We start from the raw sequence: 25,406 nt of genomic DNA, 5'->3' as shown, positions 1-25,406 counted from the left end.
AATAACCCCAATTTTTATTTTTCTAGGTGGATTAGGACACGGTAAACATTTCTCATGAGTCTTCAAAATCTCAATTGACTTCAGTTCTGAATAATCTGTATACCAAAGTGACATGCTATTTTGGGGAGACTTACTATTTAGTGTCAACATTCATATTTAGCATTTAAAAAAACTGTGGATCACCTCACTTTGAAGGGCTATGTTCACCTCTCCCCAATTAGGAAGAACACATCTAGAATTTTCAGCTAAATTATTTTTTCCATATAACACAGGTTTTGTTGATAGCTGCTCTACTCTAATTCCCTCCCCTCTGAAATGGAAAGAAAATGTGGAAACCTATATTGTAAATTTCAGGTATTGATGGTGATTATTTAATGTAAACAGTGACATTTGTGGATCCCAGAATTCAATTTATGAATTGGATCAGTTTATAGAATTATGAATGATGCCATCTCACCTTGCTAAATTTAAATACTTGCAAGTTTTCTTTTGTTTCTTTCTCTAGCCAGAGTGCTTTTTTCATTGCAAGAAAAAGGATATATTTCTGGTCCACATTGTGTGGGGTATACACTATTCTCTCTCTCTCTCTCTTGCTCGCGCGCCCTCTCTCTCTCTCTTCCTCTCTCTCTCTTGTTGGTATGCTTCTAAAAACCCCTTCTGTTTCATTAGTTCAATCCCCCCTGCTTAACACTATTCTATTTACATAACCACTTCATTCTATTTACATAACCGCTGTTAACAAGCACCACCCTCCCTCCAGGGCATTGGTGGTTTAGTGGTAGAATTCTTGCCTTCTCCGCCCCCTCTTCTTGTCATACCCTGATTTTCACCAGTCACTTTTCTCTCCACCCTCTCTGCGTAGCATCCTGTTCCCACCCTACTGGGCTAGTATATTTATAAGGACAAGATTGTTTGTAGTTTTAGTTTAGCTTAGTTTGGTATAGATTGCGCTGCGTCCTGCATGAATAAAGAGATACTGCATACAACCCAGCCATGAGTCCCGGCGAAAGCAACACTCTCTCATTCACTCTCTTGCTCACTCACTCTCTCTTCCTCTTTCTTTGCTGGGTTATTGGGTTTCTACACTCCTAGTTTCTTTAGATGGTGGGAGAAAGGAAGAGAGAGGTGGAGAACAAAAGATAGTCAGAGATAGAGAAAGACAAGAAGAAATGCCAAAATTTCACTCACTCTTCCAAGAGTGGTCATCTGGATTTGTTTTTATCAGTCAGTATTTCCTATTTCCCTTTAAATTCTGCATACAGATGAGAGGTCACTGCCCATGACTGAGGGTGCATATCAACCCCATTTTGCTGTTCAACATGGGTGCTAAACCAGTAATCTTCATGTACTGCCTAGTGCTTGATCTAAGTCATATGTATTGAGCACCTTAATTTGAAGTTTTGTATCAAATTTTAACTCTTTTACTGGCTTCCTAATGTACTGAAATGAAGGTGTAGAAATACGACCCTTTAACAGAAAGTAACAAGCAACAAGCAGTACTTTCCTTTGAAAATACATTCGAATAACATGCACAGTAGAATGTGACAGTAATAGGTAGATTGTCTTAACTCAGTAACATGATCAGCCTTAATGGTTTGGCATGAAAATACTTGTATACAAAATGAATGGACTGAAGATAATCACGTGATTGGTAAGGAATCAATGGCTGATCATGCATTTATTACATGTCACCTCTTGAGGATTCCCCCCCCCCCCCCAGAAATCTTGTCATTTCAAGGTACATAGATTATTTGCAATTCTTTGCTGGCAGCAACATTTAAAACTTGTTTTATTATCTTTATTTTATTTCATAGAGACAGCCAGAAATCAAGAGGGAAGGGGGCGATAGAAAGGGAGAGAGACAGGGAGTCGGGCTGTAGTGCAGCGGGTTAAGCGCAGGTGGAGCTAAGCTCAAGGACCGCCGTCAGGATCCCGGTTCGAGCCCCCGGCTCCCCACCTGCAGGCAGGTCCCTTCACAGGCGGTGAAGCAGGTCTGCAGGTGTCTGTCTTTCTCTCCCTCCCCTCTCTGTCTTCCCCTCCTCTCTCCATTTCTCTCTGTCCTATCCAACAACAACGACATCAATAATAACTACAACAATAAAACAACAAGGGCAACAAAAGGGAATAAAAAAAAACTTAAAAAAAAAAGGGAGACAGAGAGACACCTGCAACTCTGCTTCACCACTTGCAAAGCTTCCCCCCTGCAGGTGGGGACCAAGGGCTCGAACATGTGTCCTTGTGCGTTGTAAAGTATGCGCTCAACCAGGTGCACCACCACCGGGTTCCAACAGCAACATTTTTTATTGCTAAGTGGGCACATTGAATCTTAAGAAGGGTCATGAGTGCTCTGAGGTTCGATATAATCTATAAGAAAATCTTGCTATATAGACTAAAATGCTGCTTATATAGGAACTGGTTCAGACTTTGTCTCAATAGCATGCTTACTGTTGTCTCAATGAAAAGGGTTTTCCATGTTAATCAGCTGGTGCAGGAATGGAGCCTGTCAAAGGATAGGTCATGGCTGTGGAACTGGAGAGGGAAACTCCTTCACTGATCCAGTGAACTGTGCTGGTAAAATGAACATAAAGCAGGGAATTTGTTTTCATTTTATTTATTAATGAGAAATATAGGAGGAGAGAGGGAGAACTTGACATAACTCTGGTACATGTGCTGCTGGGCATTGAACTTAGGACCTCAAGCTTGAGAGTCGGATGTTTTATCCACTGCGTCACCTCCCGGACCACAGAGCGGGACAGTGTGCCAGTAGAACCTGTGGAGTCGTGTCCCCCCCGCCCCCCCCCCCGCCAGGAGGCTTCATCAAATAATGAATGGAGGAGGCTGGGCGTTGGCGCACCCAGTTAAGCGCACATAGATCTGAGTGCTCAAAGACCCACCTGCAGGGGCGGGGCTGCTTCACAAGCGGTGAGGCAGGTCTTCCGGTGTCTCTCTTTCATTGCTCCTTGCTGTTTTCCCCTCCTCTCTCAATTTCTCTCTGTTCTGTCCAATAAAATGGAAAAAAGAATGCCCCCCCCCCCCAGGTGCAGTGGATTCATAATGCTGGCACAAAGCTCCAGGGGTAACTCTAGAGGCAGAGAAAAAAATAAATAAACAGACACATATCTAGTATTTGAACACACTTATCGGAAATTCTGAGATCAGGATGTTTTGAGAAACATTTTACTTGCAAAAAGCTTAAGAAAATCTATGTGACGTCAATATAGTGATGGGTAAGGATAAACAGAACCTGAATCTTGTGAAAACTAAGCTAATAATTAACAAAATAGCATTTGAGAACCGTTATTAGTAATTTCCCCAGGAGTGGAGGAATGTCCTGGGAGAAGACTTCCTCGGGAAATTTTGTGGGGGCTGGGAGACATCATAATGGTTATGCAAAAGACTTTCATGCCGCCACTTCAGAGGCTCCAGTTTCAATCTCCAGATCCAATGCTAGAACTGAGCATTGCTATAGTCTTTCTCTGTATCTCTCTTTCTCGTTAAAATAAAAATTAATAAAATGCATTAAAAAGACTACTTATTTGTGTTGATTTGAAAAACAAAAACAAGGTCATTCAAAAATACTTAATAAATACTAAGATATAATCTCAAATAATTGAATAAACCTTAGATGATTTTTTTCACTCAGTAAAAACTAGAGTTTGAATATCAAAGTGCAAAATAGTGCAAAGATTGGAAGTAATAGCAGCCAATCTGTCACTGTAAGTTTCTAAGTAAAATGGAATCAACTATTGGATCTTTTCCCCTATTTATATTTTAGTACCTTTGAATACTTGGCTTTTCTGTACAAAATTCTTCAGAATAACTTCTGAGATGTCCCCACCTGCCACCTGGCCTCTTTAAATGTCTGCTACTTCATATTGAATAGATTTAAAAATGTTTTATTTATGTCTTCTTATTTCTGAATGACACTTGCCTAAATGTAATATGTTTTTTCAAAATATATGTATTTATTTTTCTTGGCTTAGATTCCAGGATAGGATTGTGGGCTTTAAATGTCTTTTGCTTATTTTAATAAAATTCTTTAAAAAATCATTTATTTATTGAATGGAGACAGAGAGATATTGAGAGGAAAAGGGGAATTATATAGAAAGGAACAGAAAGGCATTGGCACTTCTCCACTATTCATCAAGCTTTTGCCCTCAGGTTGGGGCCAGGGGCTCGATCCTGGCTCCTTGTGCATTGCAATGTATGCTTAACCCAGTGCACCACCACCATGCCCCAGTTATTCTTTATATTGACATTTACAGAGGTGGGGAGTGGAGAAAAAGAGGTACAGAAAGAGAGAGGGAGGGGAGGAAAGGGGGAGAGAGTGGGAGAGATTTGAAACATCACTTCACCATCTGGTGGAGTTTTCTTGGTGCTGGCCCTGGAGCTACCATGTTGTGTCTGGCATCAAAACCAAGTAAGGCATTTGCATGGCCTGTTGAGCTATCTTCTGATCCCTAAATACTTTACATCAAATTCTAAGAAAGATTATGCATAGCCAGTAAAAATGGAAAAAGAAAGGCATGATAATATTACTTTTTACTTCCCTCTGCCAAAGAGGCACTGCTCAACTCTGGCTCAAAGTGGTGTGGAGAGTTGAACCTGGGACTTTGGAACCTCAGAACCTCAGAACAGCCATTATTCTATCTCTCATGCCCCTTTTGATATTATTTAGGGGTATTACTTAATAGACTCTCACAACTGATAATTATTTAGAAGAATGTACCTATACCTGAGATGATAAATCTGACTTTTTCTTTTTCTTTTTTTTTTTTTTTTACAAATAATAACAAAAAGGACTTTATTTCCTTGTAGGAATTAATCAGTTTTTATATAACCTAGTAAAATCTAAGGTTATTTTATAAATGCATATAAATGCCAAGTTTCTCAAAACGTTGTACTGGATCAACTACTAATGACTATGAATTTCAGGAGGCTTTTGTTTTATATTTTATGACAAGTGTATTGCTTTGACACAGAGAGTGCATATGTCTGCCAATTGTGCTTATAATATTGTTTGGTAATAAACACACTTAGATTGGTTGTTTCTTTACAATAAATATCCTTCCTGCTTCACTGGAAACTTTACTCTTCTATAATAAAAGAGGGAGTCTGTTTTGTAAGAGAAGATATAATTATCCTCCTTAGGCTCCAGGTAATTGATATTTTCAATGCACTGATTTGAAATACAATGGGAACATAAAAAATTTGACATTTTTAAGTAGTTTAACATTAGAAACTATAGGGAGTCTAGCGGTAGCACAGCGGGTTAAGCCCACGTGACACAAAGCGCAAGGACCGGCATAAGGATCCCGGTTCGAGCCCCCGGCTCCCCACCTAGAGGGAAGTCGCTTCACAGGCGGTGAAGCAGGTCTGCAGGTGTCTATCTTTCTCTCCCCTCTCTGTCTTCCCCTCCTCTCTCCATTTCTCTCTGTCCTATCCAACAAGGATGACATCAGTAACTACAACAATAATAACTACTACAATAAAAAAAGACAAGGGCAACAAAAAGGGAAAATAAATAAAAAATTAGAAGCTATGTAATTCTAATTTAAATGTGTCCCACATTTATGTCCTCTTAAAAAACAATTCACCCAAATGGGTGTAAATCACAGATGAGTGAAAGGTGTAATATATATTATCTGGTTTGTATGGATCATTAAGTTTGTGCTTGCTATCACTTTGGATTAAATTCTGGCAGAGGGTGTGTTAAGTTATATCTAACTCATGGAAAGAATAGAAAAAAGTTTGCTATTTGGTTGGCTACTATAACAGCTTTGGGTGTGTTCTTCTGAGGGATATGCTAAACGGTGTGCTGCTTTAGTGATTGTCCCTTTGGAGAAGGAATTTCAGTGGTATATATTCATTGGGCCACTGTGGGATGAAGGCAGATAATGAATAAGATAAGAGTTTTATTACTAGTGGTGGTAATTCTGTAAACTAACATACCTCTTTTTAAAAATTTTTTTTAGGGAGTCGGACGGTAGCACAACGGTTAAGCGCAGGTGGCGCAAAGCACAATGACCGGCGAGAGGATCCCAGTTCAAGCCCCGGCTCCCTACCTGCAGGGGAGTCGTTTCACAAGCAGTGAAGCAGATCTGCAGGTGTCTTATCTTTCTCTTCCCTCTCTATCTCCCCCTCCTCTCTCCATTTCTCTCTGTCCTATCCTACAACGAAGACATCAATAACAACAACAATAATAACTACAACAATAAAACAACAAAGGCAAAAACAAAGGGAAAATGAATAAATAAATATATATAAAAATTGATTAAAAAAATTAATATTTATTTATTCCCTTTTGTTACCCTTGTTATTTTCATTGTTATAGTTACTGTTGTTATTGATGTCCTTGTTGTTGGATAGGACAGAGAAAAATGGAGAGAGGAGGGGAAGACAGAGAGGGGGAGAGGAAGATAGACACCCGCAGACCTGCTTCACCACCTGTGAAGCGACTCCCATGCAGGTGGGGAGCCGGGGGCTCGAACCCGGACCCTCACTCTGGTCCTTGAACTTTGTGCCACACGTGTTTACCCTGCTGTGCTAGCGCCGGACTCCCTTCCATACCTCCTAAATGATGAAACTTATACCTACTGTCCTACACATTCCTTTCACTATCATTTCATTACACGGAGTATTCAAAACCCAACAAATTTCTCTGGAGCTTGTGCATAAACAATAAAATTGTTGTTTGGAAGAATGGATAGTGTGTTGCCTTGAGATATTAATCAAAGTTGTTACTCATTTTTGTGTCAACATCCTTAGGCAACCAGGGAGCTAGACAGAAGCTAAATACACTGTTTCTAAAAGTGGTAAATTGATGGGAGAAATGCCAGAATGATGTCTCCTGGTATGTGCATTTGGGTTCTTGAGTATCTTGGAGGAAGTGCATAGGGAGAGAGCTGCTGAAGGAATTAAAAACAACTGTCAATAGTTATATAAGAAACACAGATTAGATTAGGTGACAACCCAGTTATATGGGATTGAGTTATTCCTTGTTTGGTACAGTCTAGAATGGATATTCTCCAGCTGGACTTCTGATCATTTGAATGATTAACGAACACAAGGGTACGACCCAGTTGAAACCATTGTCTTCACATGCCTTAGGTGCTTTGTATTTTAGGGTATTAGGACAGGCAACACTTAATTTGCTTCTGAGGTTTGTCTGGAGTCTGGTCTCTGTAAAAACAGCTGTCTGTTGTTGTTGTTATTGTTGGTGTTGGTGGGGGTTGTAGAAAATATTTTGGTTTACAAGATCATGAGACTATAGGGGCATAGTTTCACACTGTACCTACCACCATAGTTATTATATTGTCCATATGAATGAAACCATCTGGTAGTTGTCTTTCAGAGAAATGCTGGTTCATTTGGTAACAGATATAAACTATAGCAACTAGAGTCCATGAACACAAACAACAAGTTAAAGAACCTTCTAGTATTACATATCATAGAAGGATGGAAACACACACACACACACACCGATGTAAGAAAGATTCAAAAGTGTGAGAAGAAAATGACAGCATTTAAAAAGACATAGAAGACTGTGTATGTAAATGTGGTATACATAATATATTATATATAACATATGCAAATATACTATATATAATTTCTGTGAATACAGTTTTAAGATAAGGAAAGACTGGTAGAACTTTGCTTTAAAGGCCGGTAGTATTATAAAAGGAATCCACTTAACATTAAAATAATTCAGTAATATCATTTAGGTCAGAGAGCTTCATTTTCTCAACACATCCATTATGGAAAAAAATATCTTAATAATTTTCAGTTATTTTTATCTATTACATTTGAGTGATTAGAGAAAACTAACATATGTCTATGGACAGTTGTTCACATGGCGTTTGCTAAAATTAAGGATTTGTTACATAGCTTTAATTTTTTTGTCTGTCTTTGATATTTAGAAATTTTAGAATGAGAAAATTGCTTCTCTAAAAGCAGTAAAACATATAAAAGAACAAATAACCAGCTGTAACCTTGATAGGAGCATTGCATCTGTGACTCTCAGACTTCTTTGACATGCGGTACCCATAGATGCTTCAGTAACGAATTTTGTGACCCTTGGCATTTTAAACTATACCCTCTTCTACAGTGTGACATGTGCCTTTAGCTAGGAAGAGCCGAACAAAAAAACTGAGAGGTTAAAGTAAGATAGTGTAAATAGAGTTTCAGGTATATTTAAGAGCATTTAAAGGAATAGACAACTTTCTTAAAAGCACAAGGAGTTTTCCTGCAAGAAAATCAGATATATAACACACTGTCGTTAAAAAAAAAGTTCAGATCAGTTACTTCTTAGGTAAAACCAAATGATTCTGTTTAAACTATGGTGCAAGATGAGAAAACACAATTTTTAATTTTTAATTTTTTTTTAACCACCACTGTTGGTGTGGCTTCTTTAAAAAAAATTTTTTTTATTGTCTTTATTTATTGGATAGAGACAGTCAGAAATCGAGAGGGTAGGGGAGATAGAGAGGGAGAGAGACAGAGAGACACCTACAGCCCTGCTTCACCATTTGTAAAGCTCACTTTCTGCAGGTGGGGACCGGGGGCTCGAACCCAGGTCCTTGTGTACGGCAACATGTGCGGTCGACCAGGTGAGCCACCACCTGGCCCCTAATTTTTGAATCTTAAAAAAAAAGTTTTGGTAACTGGAGCAATAGCTCAACTGGCAGAGCATGGGACGCATGTGCCTAAAATTCCCAATACTAGAACAGTGCTCTATTTTCTCTTTTTCACATGCAGTCTTCTCTCATATAAAAGAAATAAACACCAAAGTTTTAAAATAATAAAATTTGGGTCCTGATAATTTACTATCCCCTGTCATGATGAAGTAATCTTCTTTTGTAAACCCCAAAACCAGATTTTTGAGAAGTTATACATTCTTATTAATAATTGATATTATTCATAATTCTTACAAATGATAGGATTCATTTGCTGAAAATGGACGTTTATCCAGAAAGAGATCCTTTGTTTTTGTAAATGTATATAGTTATTTATTTGTTATTGGACAGAAGCAGAGAGAAATTGAGAGGGGAGAGGGAGATAGAAAAGGAAGGAGGCAGAGAGACACCCGCAGCTCTGCTTTACCACTGTGAAGCTTTTCCCCTGCAGGTGGGGGCCGGGGGCTTACAAGTGTCTTGTGCACTGTAATGGGTGTGCTTAACCAGGTGCGCCACCACCTGGCCCCATACTTTCTTTTTTAAAGTTGAAACAAGAGGGAGTAGGACAGTATAACCTGTAGGCTATCATGCATTTTAACATAGAAGGGCGCCTGTTGTGTTTATTATGTCTTCGTTTTCCAGAGATGAGACTATGTAGTGTCCTCTGCCACTTATTTCCACCGTACCCTAGTGCCTTTATAGGACTCTTCTACTTCCACTTTCTTTGACTGAGGATGACTTGGCCCATTGATTGCCTAGGCTACTTTGAAAAAAGTTGGTAGACCAAATGGATTTCCTTTCTCTTCACTCTTTATGTTGAGATCTATCTCTTCTCAACTCTTCCCTTGTTAGAGGATTTCAGGTCTATAAAGAGACTGGAACTAGAGAATGACAGCAGGTATGAAAAAGCTGCCCTGTACAATATTTTATAGGATTTAGGATTATTTAGGAGTAGGAAGAAATGAGAGTAGCAAAGCTTGTGGTATTGGAAGGGGTCTTTCAGTTACAAGGGCAGAGGACCCCAATCAAATGCACTTAAGTCAGAGACAGAATTGTAGGTTCACAGTCCATTTCTTTGCACTTAAAGGTGACTCTGAGTGACAAAGTTTTGCCATTAGGGTCAACCTCTCTTCACCTTTTAGTTTTGCCTCCCCAGTCTTGGACTGTTGCTCAGCAATAGGCAGATGCCCAACAAAAATACTAACAGAAAGAATAATTTTTTTTATTGATTTAACAAGACCATAGGGTAAGAGGGGTACACTTTCCACACAATTCCCACCACCAGAGTTCCATATCCCATCCCCTCCATTGGAAGTTTTCCTGTTCTTTATTCCTCTGAGAGTATGGACCCAGGATCATTATGGGGTGCAGAAGGTGGAGAAAGGATAATTTCTATTTAAACTTTGAAGGATTTTACACTTACTAATTTATTTCCTTACTCTAAATTCCAAGAGCAGGGACTTTTTTGCTTTCCACTGTTGTTACTCTTCTCCCTTCCTAAACCCTAGTGCACAGGTTCAATCTGAAGCAGTCAAAAGCCTTTTCTGTTTCTGCCCCAGTGCTGCAGAAAAAAATAAAACCAAAACTGCACACCAGCCTTTTGTGCAAAGAGGAGAAGCATTATTTCCTATAATATGTCACTGGAGTAATTCTTTGTCCCTCAGACTGACCTGCTTTTATAATCTTTGGGCTGGAGAGGAGGACTGTAAATTGAAGACCCAGATTTTCCAACTGTCAGAGATTTTTGTTTTTGCTCTCTTTCCACCAGAAGAACCTAACTCCTCTCTTCCCACATGATTATCTGAGACAACTCAAAACCCCATCCTTTGAAGATTTTGATTTCAGGTCTTAGGAGACACTGGGTGCTCAATATATATTGTTCAGTATGCAAAATAGTGAACTATTCCATTTCCTAAAATATCCAGAAAAATCCTTAGATTTATTTTCCCTCTCCTGCTTGACCTCTCACCCCCTACCCTCTTTCCTTTTTTAAATATTTTATTATATTTATTTATTTATCGGATAGAGACAGCCAGAAATTGAGAGGAAGGGGGAGATAGGGAAAGAAACAGAAAGACCCCTGCAGCCCTGCTTCACCACTTGTGAAGCTTTCCCCCTGCAGGTGGAAAAGTATACTTTTGCATTTCCTTGGCCAGCTAAATAGTTCACTTGGCTGGTGATCTTGGCTCACCACAGACATGACCTAGGTTCAAGCCTGGTTCTCACTGCATGATGGAGACATCAATGCTTTGATGTCTTTCTCTCTGTTTCTTTCTGAAAAGTTGGCCTGAATGATGAAACTCCAGGGATGACCAAATAAAAAATTCTTTTTGGGGTGGAGGGTAGATAGCATAATGGTTACGCAAACAGACTTTCATGCCTGAGGTTCCAAAGTCCCAAGTTCAGTCCCCCTCACCACCATAAGCTAGAGCTGAACAGTGCTCTGGTTAAAATAAATAAGTAAATAAATAAGCAAGCAAGTTTCTTTTTGCATCTTTCCATGATAGGTGTCACCATGCCACACTCTCCAACATTTTAAAAAATTTATTAGTGATTTAATAATGATTAAACAGGGTACAATTCCATACAGTTCCCACCACCAAAGTTTCATGCCCTATCCCCTCCATTGGAAGCTTCCCTGTTCTTTATCCCTCTGGGTATAGGGACCAGAGTTCTTTATGGGGTGTAGAAGGTGGAAGGTCTGGCTTATGTAATTGTTTCTCCCATGGACATGGGTGTTAGCAGGTTGATCCATACGCTCAGTCTGTTTCTTTCTTTCTCTAGAGGTGAGGTTCTAGGAAACATTGGTGCAGTCATCTGCCCAGGGAAGTCAATTTGGTGTCATGGTAGCACCTGCAAATTGATGGCTGAAAGTATAAATATATAAAGCAGGACAAATTGTTTAATAATCAGGAACCCAAAGGTAAGAATAGAGCAGATAAAATTAGGAGTCTTTATGTTGGAAGAAGCTAGGAAGTCTATGTTAGTTATGTACCACAAGGCCCTTGACTTTAGTAATTTTTGCCTGAGCTTGATAGGTAACATTCAGGTGAACTAAAAGTATTGTCTGGGAAGATGGTTTCAGAGCTGAGAATAGGACTGCCGTTAACATTTTAGTCTTGTTGCATAATGGTTCTTACCACTGTGGCTGTGACAGGAGAGAGTGAACATTGGATGGATCAGAGATGGAGCCAGGATATCATTGCAATTCTATCCTTGAAGAGGTATTTGGTTTTCATCATCCTGTCAAGAAATTAAAATTTAACAACCATTTAGGTAATTAGTTTAATATCTAATAAAAAGCTAATAGCTTTAAGATTATCATCTACTTCATGTAACAGATGATTGATTACTTACCTGCCTTCTATGTTAGATTTTAAACTTCCTGAAAACAAAAATGGGATGAGTGGAATCTATATGGAATTTATGCTTTCTTTAATGACTGCACCAGTGTACATTCCTACTAACAATGTCTACAGATTCCTTTCTCTTCACATCCTATTCATCACTTGCAGTTTCTTATCCCTTGGATAATAGTCATTCTCAAGGCATGAGATGATAACTCAATGTTGCATTAATTTGCATTTTACTGACAATAAAAGAAGACAAATGTCTTCTTGTGTGCCTGTTTGTGATCTGTATTTCTTTTTTTGAGAAGTGTCTTTTCTAGTCTGGAGTTCATTTATTTTTATTTTTATTTTTTGGTGTTCATTTTTTAAATATGGTTATTTGGATTTTTTTCTTTATTTCTTGAGTTTTACAAGTCCCTTGTACATTTTGGATTTTTATCCTTTGTCAGATGTCTGATTTAAGAATTATCTCCTGTTAATAGGATGTCTTTTGTAATGATTCAGATTTTTCTGTGAGAAGCTTTTTAGTTTGATGCAGTCTCATTTGTTTACTTTTGCTTTTGTTTCTCTAGCGATTGCTATGCAGTCTGCACACACATCTCTAAGACTGGTTTGGGCTATACAGCTTAAATTATGTTTTTAAGATCTTATTCGTATGCTTGCGAGGCACAACGATTACTGTGGCCAACAGATTACTGAAATGAATATTTTTCTGTGATTAATCAAATATTTAGTTGTTAGCCATAATTTTAAACAGAATAAAATATTGGAAATTTCATGCATTTTTTTCTATAGAGGTATAGAGTTTTCCAAAATGTATTTTAAGTTCTGTGGTCTGTATCATTTGTATATGGCATACATACATGGTGAGTTTTACAAAAGAAAATATACATCTGTGATGTATTTGGTATAATTCAACATGGGTGGTATAATTTGACATATTTTGGCTTTTTAATTTATATTTGATGTTGAATTAAAACACTACCTTTTTTTTTGACATGAGGATTGTAGAATAAATAGTGTAGTTTGGAAGAATAGGAAAGGATTAGTACAAAATATGCTTTTCCTAAAAATTATTTAATGATGCACTATGAAAATAATAAGAAATCCATCTTTATAAAATTACTTAATGAGATAGTCCTGATTTAGTCCACTGTAATATAACTTTGATTTTACTTAACACACACACACACACACACACACACACACACACACACACTCTCTCTCTCACTCACTCACTCACTCACACATACACACAACTATCCTTCCTAACGTGATGGCCTATACTTTTGAATAAACATGTATAATTAAACAAAATGATTGTTTTATGGAAACTTTTTGGGCAGAGACCCAAGTTTTCAGTGAACTGTTGCTATTTAAATTTATGTAATTTGCGATAAACATTGAATTAGATACCAAAGCTATAATAAAATAGCAACTTAGTGGATTACACCAGAAAATGCTTAGCAGTGAATTAGCTGTATTAAAACTTTTGCTATCATCTGAATTCAAAATGGATTCAGGAATGATCCCTTCCTCTTAGTGGGAACCCTGCATGATCTGTTGCTTTGCATATACATTATTCATGTGTATATTGCTGTGTCTATATGCCTATCTATCATCTAACACTTAAGTACATCTACCATCTGTCAGTCATCTGTAATCTTATCTATCATCACCTGTTACTTCTCTTCTTATATCAGTTGATCTGCCAACTTATGCTCCTATCATCTTCATAATCATCATTTACTTTGTTGCTTTCTCTTACGTGTCTATCCCATTCTTGGTCTTGAAAGTACAGCCCTATGCTTTTTCTACTAAAGTGAATTTGACTGTTTCAGTGCTTTAAGCTCAGTCTCTGTCAATGTTGAAATATACTTAGATACGGAGATTTAAGAAAGTTGTTCAAAAGACTTTCCAACTTGTGGTCAATCTAATTCAGTTATCATTTATCAGATATGTACTATGTGCCAGGCATCAAGCTAAAGGAATAATATTTACATACTCACCTACAAAAGAGCATCTTGATTACTTCTATATTTTGACAGTTATGAATGTAGCTTCTGTAAATATCTGTCATTGTGTGTGTGTGTGTGTGTGTACACACATGCACACTTGTGTACACATGTTTTTCCTTCTTTGGGTAAATACCAAAAAACATGATTGAAGCATTGCATAGTAGAAGTATGCTTAGTTTTGTAGGAATCCACTGCACTCAAATGACTACCATTTTGCATCCCTTCAGCAATGAGTGAGAGCTCTGGTCACTACACATTCTCACCGGTACTTGGAGGTGTCATTGCTCCATATTTTGATCATTTTAATTAGTATGTGTTGGTATCTCATTATTGTTTTAATTTGTATTTCTGTGATGGTATGTGGTATGAAATATCTTTTTATATGGTTTTATCCTTTGGTGAAGTATTTTAAGAGTTCTTTATAAGAATTTGAATAATAGTCTTCTCTTCATTTTTTTCCCAATCACTCAGGCTTTGTCCTATGTCAGCTTTTTCAGAAAGAAATAAAGAGACAGAGACAGAGAAACAGAGAGACAAAGAGGGTGGAAGGACACCGTAGCATTGATGCTCCCCCTTGTGTGGTGAAGGTTGGCATCAAATCTGGGTCACATGCATGGCAAGTGAGCTTCCTATGTGAGCTCTCTGGCTGGCTCTTGGATAACATTCTTATATAAGATGTTTTATCTGCAAATATTTTCTCCCAGTCTGTGGCTTGCGTTTTCTTTATCTTGACATAGTATTTCACAGAGTAGATATTTTTAATTTTATTGAACTCTAGTCTGTCCATTCTTTCTTTTATGCTTCAAATGTTGATCAAGAATTATTGACACACACACACACACACACACACACACACACACACACACACACACACACACACACGGACATCTACATCTTCTCTTATCTCTGTATTTGTTCTATTGTGTGGCATTTTTCTACATAGATGACATTGCTGTCTTTGAACAAAGAGATTTATTCCTTCTCAATCTGCACCCCCTTTTGCCAGTCCCTGTTCAAGGTGCCATTTTCCCAAGCACTTTTTAATCACAAAGACGGGAGTATTCCATGGGCTCCAGGAATGACGAATGTGTCCCAAAGTCAACTGCTCTCGGAGGAGCTCTTGTAAAATTTCTAGCTTCTCCTTAAGCGGGGAGTTCTGTTATGAACAGCGGCAGTTAGTATTGGGGGTGCTGGTCAGTAGTAGGTCTAGTAGTCTCACAGGAGTGTGTGTGGTACCCTGCAGAGGTGTCTGAGGATATAACTACATCCAGAGATTCTAGCAAGTCTCGCAATCTAAGCTGTCTCTAATCACAACCCTGTCCTTATATATCCTGAGGTGGAAGAGTCAGGTCCGCAGAGGATGTATGTAGGATAGGGGGTGGGGAGAAGGAGAAAGCGTGCAAAACAGTGAGGATTAAACCAATGCCCTGGAGGCAGGGCGGTGCTTAGTTAACAGTGGTTATGTAAATAGAATACAGTGTTAAGCAGGGGGGATCAAACCAGTGAAACAGAAGGGATCTTGGAAGCAGAATTTAGAAGCAGACCAACACCCTTTATTTCCTTTTCTTGTATAGTTGAACCAAGACTTTTAGCAGGATGTTTAAAATGATTAGAAAGGAATCCTTGTCCTTTTGCCCTCAATGTGGAACTATAATGGTGGGGACTGCTCCACTTTCTGAAGGAAGGCTGAGTCAACATACTCTGCCACTTGAGGAAGACAGGTCCTGAAGTGAGTGCAGCCTAGAATGTTCCTAGCTATGACCACAGAATGTGAGCTCAGACCAACAAGAACGCAGAGGTTACACAGGCTCCTGTGCTGAATATGGGCCCCAGATCAGATTGATGGGGTTTACAGTTAATGGTATTTATATACTGTCCCCATATTTGGAAGCTACTTTCTTCTCTGATGCAGATTTCTAGTCCTATTTCCCACTCTGACACTGTCTCCCCAGACAATACTTTTAGCCCACCTGCATGTTAGCTGTGGGGCTCAGGCAAAAACTAGTAAAATCATGGGCCCCTTGGAATATACCTAAAATAGATCTACTAGTTTTTTCCAAAATGGAGACCCCAAATCTCATCTGCTATATTCTTACCTTTAGGTTCCTGATTATAACAATTTAACAATTTGCTGTGCTTTAAATCATACTTCTTTTCAGACACCAAGTTGCAGATGCTACCATGATGCCAACCTGATTTCCCTTGGCAGAGGACCTCACCAATGTGTACTGGAACCCCACATTTCAAGAGAATGCCCCACTAGGGAAAGATAGGGACAGTCTGGGAGTATGGGTAGACCTGCTAATGTCCTTGTCCAGTGGAGAAGCAATTGCAGAAGCCAGAACTCCCACCTTCTGCACCCCATAGTGATCCTGGGTCCATACTTCTAGAGGGATAAAGAATAGGGAAGCTTCCAAGGAGGGGATGGGATACAGAACTCCGATGGTGGAAGTTGTATGGAATTGTACCTCTATTATCCTACGGTCTTGTTGGTCATTATTAAATAAATAAAAAAAGGCCATTGGGCTTCCCGGCACAGTGGGGGTGGGGGTGGGGGGTTGGGGGTGGGTGGTGGGGATGGGACACAGTCTTTTGGTGGTGGGAATGGTGTTTATGTACATTCCTATTAAAGTGTAAACATATAAACCACTATTTAATTAATATGAGAGGGGAAAAATTGGTTATATGTCTAGAACTTCTTAAAAAAATAAAATAAAAATAAGTCCTTGTTCTATTACTATTCCTAGGAGGAATACTTCAAATTTCTTACTATTAAACATGAGACTGTATATTTATTGTAGATGTTGTATACATCAAGTTGCGGAAATTTGCTTCTGTTTCTAGTTCATTAAATGTTTTACTATGAATGAGCTCTGGATTTTATCAGATGCTTTTTCTTTGCCCTGTAATATGATTATGTGGTTTTTCTTTTGTAGCTTGTTATGTTGTATTACATTAATTGATTTTTATGTACTGGATAAATCTTGTGTACCTGGGATAGATCTCACTTGTGTGTTGTGTAGATTTTTTCTGTATTATATAGGATTAAACTTACTTATATTTGGTTGAGGATCATGAGAGATATTGGTTAATAAGCCTTTATTTTTGTAATATCTTTGGGTTTTGTATTAGGGCAATGCTGACTGCATAGAGTTAGGAATATTTCTTTTGCCTCTGTCTTCTGAAAGAGATCATAAAGAATTTACATAATTTCTTCCTTAAATGTTAGGTAGAATTTACCAGTGAAGCCAGCTGTATTGAAACCTTTTCTATTTTGAAACATTGTGAAGTACTGATTCAAATTGCTTAATTTGTGTAGGGCTTTTCTGATTCCTCTTATTCTTGTGTAAATTTGGCAGATTATCTTTCACCAATTTAATTCATGCCATCTAAATCAGGGGTGGGAAACCTTGTCTTCCCAGAGCCATTTGGGTATTCATGATATTATTCTTGGACCACAGAAAATTATTGACTTAAAAGTGAGCAATTAGGAGTGGGGAAATAGCATAATGGTTATTCAAACACACTTTCATGCCTGAGGTCTCAAAGTCCCAGGTTCAATTCCCTGTATGACCATAAACCAGTTCTAAGCAGTGCTCTGGTACCACTCCCCCTTGTCTGTCTCAGTTTCTCTCTCTCTCTCTCTTTTTTTTTTAAACCAGAGCACTGCTTTTTTTTTTTTCCAGAGCACTGCAAAGAGTCTCTATGCATAACCATTATGTTACCACCTACCCTCTCTAACTCCATTTCTCTCATAAAATAAAATATATTTCTGAAAATTAGCATTTAATATTGCTTTGGAATAAGTTCCTATATTTGTTGAATTTCAAGTTCTGCCTGAAGTTGCCTGGTCAGGGCCAAACCAAATACTTTGGTGGACTCTACATGGTCTTTGGGCATTTCCTAACTCTGGTCTAAATCATCAGATTTGTGGGTATAAAATTGTCATATTTTATTTTATTCATTCATTATTCTTTAACTATCCTTGCATTTTGTAGTGATGTCTTCTCATCTAACTTTTATATTAGTAATTTATCATAATAGTCATTTTATGTTCTATTTTTCTATGTTAAGTTGGCTAGAAGCTTATCAATTTTATTGATCTTTCCTTTGAGCCAGTTTTGATTCCAGTGATTTTTTTTTTCCCCATTGAATTTCAGTTTTCAAATTCACTGATTTCTCCACTAAAGAGGAAGACATTTGCACAAACTGATTTCTGTATTTGGGTCACAGGTTTTCTGAAATTTAAAACCACATCATTAGGCAGAAAGCTCATTTTACTAACAAATACTTTACCAACTAAACATTCTGTGCCATTTGGATTTCAGCATTTGGAATATACTATTTTACCGAATAACCTTTTTTCCTCAAGAATATGTAAGACATTTTACAAATGTTGTAATCTATAAAAAGAAACATTGCTGGTAAAAATCTTTTAGCAGCAAGGAACATTAAATTTAAACTCAAGAACTATGATTGTTTTAATTTTAAACCAAAATCACCTTAATAGTTTTATTGAATATGCTTTATTTTGCTGTACTGTAGTAATAAATTCATGGTAAACTATTCTTGTATTGTTATTTAATTTGCAATAAAAACCAAATCATTCAAATTACTGACATCATCAAGTTCTAGAACTATCTACTAAAAATCTCTGTTGAGGTGTGGGGGAGATTGTATAATGGCTATGCAAACAGACTCTCTTGGCTGAGGCTCCAAAGTCCCAGGTTCCATCCCTTGCACCACCATAAGCCAGAACTGAGCAGTGCATTGGTGTTTCTCTCTCTCTGCATCTCTCTCTCAAAAAAATCTCTGTTGATATAATAAATTTAAATTAAACATTTACTGTAACTTATATCTTACAATAAGAAAGGATTTTTTTTTTTTTAACCAGAGTATGGCTCAGCTCTAGCTTATGGTGGTGTGGAGTATTGAGCCTGGGATCTCAGAGCCTCAGGCATTAGAGTCTGTTTGCATAACCATTGTGCTATCTTCCCCACAGAAAGGAGTTTAGAAGTAGAAATAAAATTGGTTAATTGTGGACTCTGGTAATAGCTAAGCATAAACTCTTTGCATATGTCAAATAAATGAACTAGCCAAGAACTAGTGTTCTCTTTTTGACTTTATTGTGGCACAACTATTACTGTGCCTTATTATTGGAATGAACTAGTTATTGGAAAAGGCCAGAAATCAGAAATTAGCTCTGCTCCCCTCTCTTCATGTCCTACCAAGCTAGACCCTGAGAATCATGAAATTAAATCAGCAAGTCTGGTGCAGTTGCTCAAGTTCATCATCTGGCACACACATTGCTGCCAAGTTAAACCCATGTGGACTTAGTTATAGATACAAACACTGTTGGACCCTTCTGCAGCACATATTTCCAGGAGCCAAAAGAGAGCAGGGACACATGAGATGGAGCTGGAGAATTAGACATATCTTCTTCATGTCTTTGTTGTAAGTTTGGGATATCATGTGGTTTTAAAGGGAATGTTACATCTTCTATACTGTGTATCTGGGAATTGACAACTGGTCAGTACCCCTAAAATACTTGACCACATTCAGAACTGGGGTCCATAGTTAATGAGAACTTGAATTGGGAATCTAAATGAAGATGGAGTATCAGTTATGTGAAATGAGCACATATAGTGAGAAGGGCAAGGTGACTCCTGATATTTAAAGAATTTTCAGAGACAAGATCAGGCATGTTCAGGGTGCTATGGCTGTAGTACATGATAGTCTACAGTGAGTCAATATGAAGTTTATAATGAAATAGTGTCTACTTAGACTTAGATACCCTCCTCACCTACTTCCCATTATACTTGCCTCACTCACTCCCAAGCTATCCTTATCAAAGCGCAAGGACTGCAAAAACTGAATAAGGGCAAAAGACTGGCAGACTTTAATGATGACTCTTTAGTCACTATCAGCCCACCCCATCAGCTGTGGCCCTAGTCAAGGAGTCCTGAGATTCCCAAACAGACATGATGGGCCTAGATCTCAAATAAATCCCTCTCTCCACTGTCAACAGTCATCTCTACCAGGAACAACAAAACAGACCTCTTTATGGACCCAACAGGACCTTGCCTTCAACTTGGATCAGCAATGGTAGAGAATGTTCCATCCTCCGAAGGGAGAATGGACAACATACTCTGTGATACACCTGAGGAAGATGAGTCCTGATATTGGGGCAGCTTGGAATGTTCCTACTGATAACCACAGAATGTGAGGTCGGATCTTTAGGGATGCAGAGGTCACATAGACTCCTAAGCTGAATATGGGTCCCAGATCAGATCAAATAGATGGGGTTTACAGTCAACAATATTTAATACCCCTTTCCCATATTTGTGAGCTACTCTTTTCCCTGATCCAGCTTTCTGGTCCTTTTTCCAGCCATGACATCATCTCCCCAGACAATATCTAGGATCCATCAGAGTTCAGGGTCAGGGAAAAAACAATCTAGTATTGTCGGACTAGCTTTGCTAGCCACAGGCCCATTGGAATATAAATAAAATATGCCTGCTAGCTATCTACGAAATGGAGTTCTCCCCAACTCTTTCTCTGCACTACTCCAGCCTTTAGATTTATGATAAGTCAACAACTTTTTTGGCTTTATATAATTAACTCTTTTTTCAGCCACCAGGTTCCAGATGCTAGCATGATGCCAACCAGACTTCCTAGACAGACAACCCCACCAATATGTCCTGGAGCTCTGCTTCCCCAGAACCCCACCCCACTAGGGAAAGAGAGAGACAGGCCAGCAGTATGAATTGACCTGTCAACACCCATGTTCAGCAGGGAAGCAATTACAGAAGCCAGACCTTCCACCTTCTGTGTCCCATAGTGACCTTGGGTCCATATTCCCAGAGGGTTAAAGAATAGGAAAGCTATCAGGGGAAGGGATTGGATACGGAGTTCTGGTGGTGGGAATTGTGTGGAGTTGTACTCCTCTTATCCTTTGGTTTTTGTCAGTGTTGCCTTTTTATAAATAAATAATATATATTTATATATTCTCAGAGACTTTGATGGACCATCAGGATAGTGTCTATCCAAACCACAGACTGATTTCAGACCTTGCCTCTGATAGAGAAAGGATTCCTAGAAGTTGTGAGGTGTTTTTTTGAGTTTTGCTGATCCAGAGACTGAGGGCCTTAAGCATCAATAGCTATTGGCAATCAAATTGCTGCCTTGGGAGGACTGAATAAGGCTAGAAGTTCAGTTCCAGGGGCATTAATCTCACACTGATTGCCCATTTCATATACTAGAGACCATTATGGCTTGTTAGGAGGTGAAAAACAAGCAGCAAATAAACATGTATCTTTGGCATTTAGGAATTTTTAATCTAGTTCAAAAGATTATGCACACTAAAAGGAAACCTTTTATTCTATGTAAACTGAACTTGACAGTGCTGAGAAAACTAAGAAAAATACATTACTAGAGCACCATGGAAATCTGGAATTATTATTATTATTTTATTTGGGGGCAGGGATAGATTTAAGTAGTTATAGAAGGAGCTCAAGAACCTGGAAAATACTGATTGCCTCACTTGGGTTGAAAAAATGTGGAAAGTTTCAAATTTCTACCATTTCACCTAGGTGCAAAATATATGACTTTGGGACCACGTGGTGATGCACCTTGTTGAGTGCACACATTAGTGACCAAAGACTGGGGCTCAAGCCCCTGGTCCCCACCTGCCGAGGGAAAGCTTCACGAGTGGTGAAGCAGGGGTGCGGGTGTCTGTCTGTCTCTTTCCCTCTTCCCTCTCAATTTCTCTCTGTCTATATCAAATAATAAACAAACAGTTCAAAAGTCAGAAACTGGAATACCATTTTCTGATCTCATTATAAAGCTGTTTTGTTTGCAAGACTAGCAATAGGAGCAAATTCTGAAACAATATTTTAGAATTTTATAAATGTGATTTCACTATCTAAATATGTACACAGGCTTTCTCAAAGTTGGATCTATATCATACATAAGTCTTGAACCTTCCAGTTATTTTTTGTCTCTAAAACATTATACTAGATCATCACTTTTCCTTTAAAGTCCTTAAGCTTCTGAGAAACTAGCCTTGAGTACATTTGAATTTTTGAAAGAATGAGTGCATTTCTAAATTGGTATTCTTAGAATCTTTTCTTACTACTATGAGAGGTTATTATGAAGAAAAATAAAATTGCTTTAGATTATCTAACTGTAACATTCTCTATTTTCATGTTAATTCTCATAAGCTTATTATTTGTACTCAGCTTGCTTTTCTCCTAAGTGATAGTTGTTCTGTAAAATTGTTTTGCCATCTCACTTGTTAAAAACAATTACCTGTGAATAATTCTTATAGATTTGCAACATTTCAGGTTTCATTATCTTGGGGGTATAGAAATTATATTTATCAAATCATTGACAAGAAGCATAATCATTTGATGAAATTCAAATATTTTATAATGATGCTAGACAAAGAAAATTAAATTGGGTCTTAACAGTTTCTGGAACAGGATCTTAATAATTTTTGACTCATAAATCTTAGTATACAATATAGACATTTCCGTTAGTGAGATTTTGATGGGCATCTGAGTTTATATCACAGCGATGCAGTTTAGGTAGAAAACAGCAAATGCATCAAGTGCAAGGGAAAATGCCTTCTTTGTGTAGAGGTGTTCTCTTCCCAGGGACTTATGGGATGTGGCCAATGGTTTTTCAGAAACATTCTCAAATTTGACTTCTCTGAAGTAAATTGAAGCAAATGACTTTAAAACCTAAGGGCTATAAGTAAAATCATAACTTCAGTTTTTAAATCAACCTTCTTAAAAAGAGAGATTACATCACGAAAGTTAGCAACATTAAAATATAGACTAAGTCTCTTATGCCTTCAACTGAGGAAAGGATAAAGAATGACAACATTATTTAAAAATTTTTGTGATTGTGGTCCGGGAGGTGGCGCAGTGGTAAATCTTTGGACTCTCAAGCATGATGTCCTGAGTCCGATCCCCGGCAGCACATGTGCCAGAGTGATGTCTGGTTCTTTCTCCTCCTATCTTTCTCATAAATAGATAAAAAATATTTTTAAAAAATTTGTGATTAATAGTGGCTTACAAGATTGTAAGATTACAGCGTAATTCTGTGTCCCCACCTTCTCCCATCTCAAAGATAACAGAATAGTCCTCACAAGTCGTACAAACAGTTTCCTTGCTTCTGTTCATTTTTCCAACTTCATATATATTAGCTCTCTGGATTCCACTTATGAGTGAAACCATCTGGTAGTTGACCTTTACCTCTCTACTTGCTTTGCTAAGCATAATAACTTTTAATTCCATCCATTTTGTCCCAAAGAACACAATAATTACTTTTTTAAAAATTGTATAATGGTTTTCCATGGAATATATCTCATAACTTCTTTAGCCAGTCATCTGTTGATAGACACTTAGGCTGCTTCTGCTTCTTGGCTACTGTGATTAATGCAGCTATGAACATAGGGTGCATTTGTCCCTTTAAATTAGTGTTTCAGTAAGGGCAAACGCTAGAAGAAGAAGAAGTGTTTCAGCGTCCTTTGGATACCTAAGAGTGGTATCACATAAGGTAATTCCTTATGATCTTTGATGTGAGGGTCTTGCAAGATTGTATCAACATTTTCTTCTGTAAATTTTAGATTTTCTAGATCTTTAATCTGTTTTGATTTGACCTTGGTGTATGTTGTTAGGTGGTAGTCTAATTTCACTTTTCTACATGTGGCTTTTGATTCTACTCCATTGATCTAAGTGTCTATTTTAATCCCTGTACCATTTCATTGTTATTACTATGGCAATATGAGTTTAACTTCGCTGCATTTTTGTTATACTTTAAAGAGAAAATGTTCTTATGGAATAATTAGTTTATACTTTATTTTGTCTACCTCAAGAATCTATACTTGGAGTCTGGATGGTAGCACACCTGGTTGAGTGCACATGTTACAATGCACAAGGACTTGGGTTTGAACCTATTGTTCTCACATGCAAGGGAAAAGCTTTGTCAGTGGTGAAGCAATGCTACAGGTCTCTTTCTCCCTCTCTGTCTCGCCCTACCATTTCGATTTCTGGCTGGTTCTATCCAATAAAATCATCATCATCATCATCATCATCATCATCATCATCATCATCATCATCATCTATACTTGGCCCTTATTAAGCTTCAAGTATAGTAAGGAACTCAAAGGGAAAAGTTGAGTGGCTTATAAAGGCCACACAGGTGCCCAGGCTAGGAAAGCAGACTTATACAACAAACATACAGGCAATATTATACTTAGTGGTGAGAAACTGAAAGCATTCCCACTAGGTCAGGTACTAGACTTTATCACCATTACTATTCAACATAGTGTTGAAAGCTCTTGTCATAGCAATCAGGCATAGCCATGTGATTCAGTGCTTCAAATTTTATAAAATCCTTCTTGGACTTTTTCTTAAGGTTGCTAATGAATCTTCATAACCCACTAGGAAAAACTGACACCTTAAAAATACTGAATTTGGGGTTGCATGGTGGTACACTGGGCTGAGTGTACATGTTACAGTATTCAAGAACCTGGGTTTAATCTCAGTCCCCACCAGCCAGTAGTAAGTTTTGTGAGTAGTGCAGCAAGCAGGGCTACAGATTTCTCTATTTCTCTCTCCATCTCTATCTTCTCCACTTTCAATTTCTATCCCATCATATAAAATGGGGGGGGGGGGGAGGAAAAATGATCACCGGGAGTGGTAGATTTGTTGTGACAAGACACCAAGCCCCAGTAATAACCCTGGTGGCAATAAAAAAAAAATACCGACTTCCTTTTTGTGATCATTTGTAGTCTTTATTTATGTAGTTTTCTTAATGCTTTCAATTTACCTTTGTAATAGTGCTTTCCATAAGGTAAAATGTTACACTCTTTATGTATTATGCTAATATTTGCTATCTGTTGGGTTCATTTTCTGGCAGTATAGAGTTTGGAGTTCAGTTGATTTATATATTAAACTAGTCAGTTATTTTTAGATTTTTAGAGTAGTGAAGCAGGACTGCAGTTGTCTCTGGTTTCCTCCCCCTCTTTTCCCCACTTCCCTCTCGATTTCTGGCTGTTTTTATACAATAAATTAAAAAGTAATAGTGAAAAATTTTTAAAAAAGAAAAAAAAGAAAATGTCATATGTTGTCAAGCAGTTTCCCTTAAGAATTTGTTATTCCAGACTGAGGGTATGGATCGACCTGTCAACACCCATGTCTAGCAGAGAAGCAATTACAGAAGCCAGACCTCCTAACTTCTGCACCCCATAAAGACCTCTGATCCTTACGCCCAGAGGGATAAAGAATAGAGACATTTCCAATGGTGGGAATGGGGTACGGGAACTCTGGTGGCGGGAATTGTATGGGACTGTA

At 38.0% G+C, this 25,406-nt stretch overlaps 1 protein-coding gene across 1 annotated transcript in view; it reads left to right on the top strand.

The window, feature by feature from the left end:
- LOC103128953 (contactin-associated protein-like 3) overlaps positions 1-25,406 on the top strand; it is a 180,214-nt gene that overhangs the window by 4,632 nt on the left and 150,176 nt on the right. The gene's annotated exons all lie outside the window — the stretch shown is intronic.

Source organism: Erinaceus europaeus, chromosome 10 (genome assembly GCF_950295315.1).
Source record: "Erinaceus europaeus chromosome 10, mEriEur2.1, whole genome shotgun sequence".
Classification (NCBI taxonomy): domain Eukaryota; kingdom Metazoa; phylum Chordata; class Mammalia; order Eulipotyphla; family Erinaceidae; genus Erinaceus; species Erinaceus europaeus.
This window is presented reverse-complemented; position numbering and strand designations above follow the sequence as displayed.